The 6,332-nt window shown below is 48.3% G+C and overlaps 1 non-coding gene across 1 annotated transcript; it reads left to right on the top strand.

Moving 5' to 3' along the window:
- Positions 1-5,674: 5,674 nt before the first annotated feature.
- LOC119246870 (U12 minor spliceosomal RNA) lies at positions 5,675-5,823 on the top strand. The gene has a single exon (XR_005125612.1). It is a non-coding gene; the product is annotated as a U12 minor spliceosomal RNA (small nuclear RNA).
- Positions 5,824-6,332: the final 509 nt, after the last annotated feature.

Below are 6,332 nucleotides of genomic sequence, written 5' to 3'. Positions count from 1 at the left end.
GTCCTTTTGCCCAGGAACTGAGGATTGGCATTGGAAAAGAGAAAACAGCGTCCATGAAGAGACAGAGATGATTCTGTGTAAATAAGGGCACTGTGACCTGGGGAGGTGAGGAAGCCATCAGGGGGAAGAAAGGGAAGAGAGAGGTTAGAGAGAGAAAGGGAGAGAAAACAAGGGAGGGGAGGTGGGGTGGGGAGAGAGAGAGAGAGAGAGAACCAGCCACATCATCCTCTCTGGAGGCCATCCTGGAAGTTGGCTACCACAGGTATGAGGAGAAGCTAAAAAGCTATCCAAACCCTGTGCAGATATCCGTCACCAATTCCCAAGCCCTGGCCCTGTACCTGACACATTTCATCAGGCACTATGGAGAGATGGAGAGAGGTGCACTGATCTAGAACATGAACTCTGAGGACAGGTTACCTTTCTTAGATGCCATATGGCTGTCAGACTTCCGTGAATATTTTTCATTGACTGACACTGTAGAAGTAAAAGATGCACTCACTGCTCTTAGAAAGTTGACAGGTTTCGGGCCTCCCCTGGTGGCGCAGCGGTTGAGCGCTGGGCTGCGAGGCTGCCCGCAGCCTCTGCAGCGCCGGTTCGTTCCCCGGCTGCCAGCGAGGGTCCCACACACAAAAAAAAAAGTTAACAGATTTCACTTCTAGGTATCTACCCAAAGGACACAAAAACATTAATTCAAAAGGATACCTGCACCCCTATATGTATTGCAGCACTATTTATAATAGGTAAGATAGAGAAAATAGATGACTGGATTAAGATGTGGTGTATATACACAATGGAATACTATTTGGCAATCAAAAATATAACCTCATGCCATTTGCAGCAACATGGCTGGCGCTAGAAGGGATTATGCTCAGTGAAATAAGCCAGAAGGAAAAAGAAAAATATCAAATGGTTTCACTTCTAGGAGGAATACAGGGGAAGCAAATAAGGGATGGGGGGGGTAATAATAACAAGAAAATATTTGCCAGGCAACTATAAATCAGACACATTCTGCAGGGGAGGGAGAGGGAGTGGGATCAGAACAGGGCCGGGAAGAACTCAAGGGATTATGGCTATGGTGCCCCGGTGAGTTGGTGGTGGGAATTCTATGGGGACTCCTCTCTGAGAGGAGAAAGCAAACATTCTACAAAAATGAACAATGATGTAAGGTATATATAAATAAATAAATTATAATTAAAAAAATTAAAAAGGGGCCTCCCTAGTGGCCCAAGGAGTTAAGCGTCAACACTACGAAGCAATCTACAGCTACTATGGCACGAGTTTGATTCCCGGCCAGGGAGGTGACCCACATGGCGCAGCAGACCTCTCCTGTCTCACCCGCTGCTCCCCTCAGCAGTGCATTTCAGTGGATCTACCTGTTCTACTCCCCACTCACCTCTGGCCTATACCCCAGCTCTTGTATGGATAAATAAATAAATCTTAAAAAAAATTTAAAAAGAAAGTTAACGGGTTTTTTTTTAAAAAACCTTAGTTATATTTTATTTGCATACTTTCTGTGGTAAAATATATGTAATAAAATTTACCCTTTAAAAACCTTTCTAAATGTGTCATTTACTGGCAATAACTACATTCACAATACTGTGCAACTATCACCACAATCTATCTCTAGAACCTTTTTATCACCCCAAACTGAAACCCTGTACCCCTTAAATACTAACCCCTCATGTCCCCTCTACCAGCCCTGGGCAACCACCGTTCCTTTCTGGCTCTATGAGTTTAACAACCCTAGGTTGTTAACCCTCAAACTAGTGGAACCATTCAGTATTTGTCCTTTTGGGAGTGACTTATTTCACTCGGCAAAATGTCTTTAAGGCTCATCCCTATTGTAACATGTGGCAGAATTTCTTTTTACTGCTGAATACTATTCCATGGTATGGTTATACTACATTGTGTTCATCTATTCATCTGTCAATGATTACTTGAGTTGTTTTCACCTTTCGGTGTTGTGAATAATGCTACTATGAATATGGGGGTGCAAATATCTATTTGAGCCCCTGCTTTCAATTCTTTTGGGCATATACTCAGAAGTGGAATTGCTGGATCATATGTTAAGTTTATGTTACCTTTCTGAGGAATCACCATACTGTTTTCCCAAAATCTTAGTTTGTTTTTTTTTTTAAAGATTTATTTATTTATGCATCCAAGAACTGGGGTGCAGGCCAGAGTTCCGGGGGCGGGGGTGAGAGGATTCACCACAGAAAGAGTGGGGAACAGAACAGGCCAACTGACTGAAATACACTGCTGAGGGGAGCAGCGGGCAAGACAGGAGAGGTCTGCTGCGCCATGTGGGTTGTTCCCTGGCTGGGCGGGGGAGGGGGGCGAACTTGTGCTGCAGAGTCTGTAGATAGCTGTGCTTAACCCCTTGCGCCACCAGGGAGGCCTCCAAAATCTTAGTTTTAATAATAATAATCACTGTCAGCTTCTGGACCACTGTGGTAAGCCCTTTGCACACTTTCTTTCAAAGTGCAAGGTAAATGTTGTTCTCATTTTTCAACAGATGAGTTGACTTGCTCAATATCACACAATTAGTTGGGTGGATAAAGTCAGCACAGGCAGATCACATAGAAAGGCAAATGGTTACAAGTCCAGTTTAACAAGCACAAATTCAGTTCAAGAAGTTGATGCTACAGAGCATAGTTATGAATGGAAAGTCTCCTAACAGTAAATGGTGAAGCAAAGTTTGAAGATAGGCCACAATCAGGTATCTAGTGGGCAGTGGGAGAACGAGGGGGCTGCCGAGGTAGCTACAACCTCACCTTAAACTGGGCATCTGTGTGTGATTCTCTCGTCTGAGCTTGCCAGGGGCTCCGCACAGCATGCCTATTAGCCAGAGGCTTTTCAAGTGTTGTTGGCTCGAATGGCAGCGTGGCTTGTACTGACTTGACCACAGCGGAGCTATGTCTTGCTCTTTGCCCTCAGAACTGCCCCCTCTGGGTTACTTGGAATTGGGTCAGAGTCAGCGAAGCCAGCTAGAACAGGGCATGTGCTACCTCTAAAATCCAAAATGGCACCAGCCTTTGTGCTGGTAGGTGGTATGAGGTGTTACAACTTGTCTTTCACTTTGGAAGTACAGCCCACAGGCAGAAATTTCTGTAAGTGAGTAGTGAATCAAATTTTTTTTTAAAGATTTATTTATTTATTTATACAAGCACTGGGTACAGTCAGAAGCGTGGGAGGGTGAGAGAATTCACCAGAGCCAGAGCGGGGAACAGAACAGGCAGACTGACAAAATACACTGCTGAGGGGAGCAGCGGGCGGCAGGAGAGGTCTGCGCGCCATATGGGGCCCTCTTCGGGCAGCCGGGGATCGAGCCAGGCTGCAGAGGCTGCGGGCAGCTTCGCAGCCCATCGCTCAACCGCTGCGCCACCAGGGGAGGCCCCTGAATGAAATTTTGAGGAAGTGATCAGAAAGGTGAGTGATGGGAGAAAATGGCATTCGAGGCAGAGTGAGGGCAGACACTGTGACACAAACAGGCGGAACTAAGGCCAGATTGACTCCATTTTCCCAGGCTACACAAACCTCATCTAACTTTTTTTTTTTAAAGATTTATTTATTTAGGGCCTCCCCTGGTGGCGCAGCGGTTGAGCGCTGGGCTGCAAGACTGCCTGCAGCCTCTGCAGCGCCGGTTCTTTCCCCGGCCTTCAGCGAGTGTCCCACACACACAAAAAAAAATTTATTTATGCATACAAGATCTGGGGTACAGGCCAGAGGTGCGGGGGGTGAGAGGATTCACAAGAGACGGAGCTGGGAACAGAACAGGCAGACTGACTGAAATACACTGGTGAGGAGAGACAGGAGAGGTCTGCTGCGCCATGTGGGTTTCTCCCTGGCCAGCCGGGGATCAAACTTGTGCTGCAGAGGCTGTGGATTGCTTCATAGTGCGGTGCTTAACCCCTTGCGCCACCAAGGAGGCCTCATCTAACTTTTTTCTAAGACTTGCTGTCACAGACACTACAAAAACCTATGTGCAAATGGAACCACTGGAATACATGCAGAAGCAACTAAACTTGAACCGAATTCCAGGCTGGTCAGAGCCAAGAAACAGCAGAAGAGTGGGTACTACCCCCAGGGGAGGGCCCCACCAACGGAAATTCAGAACTCCAGTTATCCCAAGAAAAGCCTCTTCATGCTTCATGTATCAACTGCCTTGTAGCTAGCCAATGAACTTCAGACAGGTTCACATTTCTTTGCCTTTGGCCTGCTCCTTAGCCAATAAAATATAACTCCTTTGTTCTCTCTCTCTCTTTTTTAAAGATTTATTTATTCATGCGTACAGAACGGGACACAGGCCAGAGGTGCAGGAGGGTGAGAGGACTCACCAGAGACAGTGGGGAACAGAACAGGCAGACTGACTGAAATACACTGCTGAGAGGAGCAGCGGGCGAGCCGGGAGAGTATGCCTCGCCATGTGGGCATCTCGCCAGCTGGCTGGGATCGAACCTGCGCTGTAGAGGCTGTGGACAGCTTCACAGCACTGCGCTCAACCACCTGCGCCACCAGGGAGGCCCTAACTCCTTTGTTCTCAACCCCTGCCCCCACAAGACCTGTGTAGTCTCATTCTCTTTCTTTTTTTTTTAAAAAAAGATTTATTTATTTATGCATACGACAGCTGAGGTGTAGGCCAGAGTTTTGGGGGGTGAGATGATTCACCAGAGTGGGGGACAAAACAGGCAGATTGAAATACACTGCTGAGGGGAGCAGAGGGCAAGACAGGAGAGGTCTGCTGCGCCATGTGGGTAGCTCTCTGGTGGGGGATGGAACTCCTGCTGCAGTGGCTGCGGACAGCTTCATAGTGCTGAGACTTAACCCCTTGCGCCACCCGGGGAGTCCCTCATTCTCTTTCTTTCTTTCTTTCTTTTTTGCTGGACCCTCGCAGGCAGCCCTGGAACCAACCGGCGCTGCAGAGGCTTCGGGCAGCCTCGCAGCCCAGCGCTCAGCCGCTGCGCCACCAGGGGAGGCCCCCTCATTCTCTTTCTTAACCAGGGAAGCAGATTCAAGTTTTTTTCCTGCCTTCTTGCCAGTCAATTTGCAATAAACCTTCTTTCTTTTCTGAAAACCTGATGTCATAGTATCAGCCTCTGTGCACATTGGGTAACGAGCCCATTTTTTGGCAACACAAGCAAATGACCTACAATTTACCAAGTTGAGGTATGAAGAGAGAGCAAAGAGCAAAGGTCAGGGGGCAAAGGCTGGAGACAGAGGAGGAAAGGCAGGAGGTGGCAGAACAGGACTCGCGAACTACCGTCTGCATTCTCTATGAGTCCCCTTCTGGGCGTGTGTGTCGGGGGAACCCAAGACCACCCCCAAGTTCGATAGTTTACTGAGGGGGCTCATGGAACTCTGCACAAGGTTGTACTTGTGGCTAAAATTTATCACAGCAACAGGAAACAAAACACAACCACACAGGGAAGAGGGACATCGGGGGAACTCCAGGAAGCACCAGGCCCACGCTTCCCCTCCCCGTGGGGTCACACAGGACGTGCCGGCTGCCCCCAGCCCCCGTGGAGTTCTGACAACGCAGGTAAAGTGCTGTTTACCAGGGGCGCTCCTTAGAGACTCAGTGCCCCGGGGTTTTCACTGGGAGCTGGTCACATCAATTACCGAAATTCCAATTCCTAGAAGGAAAGTAGATGTTTAGCATAAACCACATTGTTTAATACCCAAAAATTATGAGTAAGGAAAATAGCGATTTGGAGTGATGACTGAATCCTCACAGTTAATGTGAGATAAATTTTCAAGGGGGCAAAGTTTTCCCCTGAGGTGACCCCCTACTTTGAGGGATGCATAGGAGTAGGGATCTGCCCTCCCGCTTACACCTAAAGACTAGACTGGTATGGGGCTTCCCTGGTGGCACAAGGGGTTAAGATACCACCTATGAAGCTATCAGCAACCACTGCAGCACGAGTTCGATCCCCAACCAGGGAGCTACCCACATGGTGCAGCGGACCTCTCCTGTCTCGCCCGCTGCTCCCCTCAGCAGTGTATTTCAGTCAGTCTGCCTGTTCTGCTCCCCACTCTGTCTCTGGTGAATTCTCTCACCCCCCACACTTCTGACCTGTACCCCAGTTCTTGTACGCATAAATAAATCTTATATAAAAAAAAAAGACTAGACTGGTGTGAAGGCGGAGATGAGGTGGAGGTGGTGGCTGCTTTCTGAGGAAGTACCCAGTCTGAGACCTCACAGAGCTATTTGGGACTCGCTTGTCTTTGTTGGAAACAAAAACAAAGGAACCCCCCCTCCCCCGCCTAGTTTGCAGAGTCTAGGCACAGCAACTCACCCTTGTCAGGTGGGGATGGGGACGGGTGGGAACTTT

Source organism: Talpa occidentalis, unplaced genomic scaffold (genome assembly GCF_014898055.3).
Source record: "Talpa occidentalis isolate TD23 unplaced genomic scaffold, MPIMG_talOcc4v2.1 talOcc4.15, whole genome shotgun sequence".
Classification (NCBI taxonomy): domain Eukaryota; kingdom Metazoa; phylum Chordata; class Mammalia; order Eulipotyphla; family Talpidae; genus Talpa; species Talpa occidentalis.
Note: the sequence above shows the minus strand (reverse complement) of the source record. Positions and strands in the feature narration are given on the sequence as shown.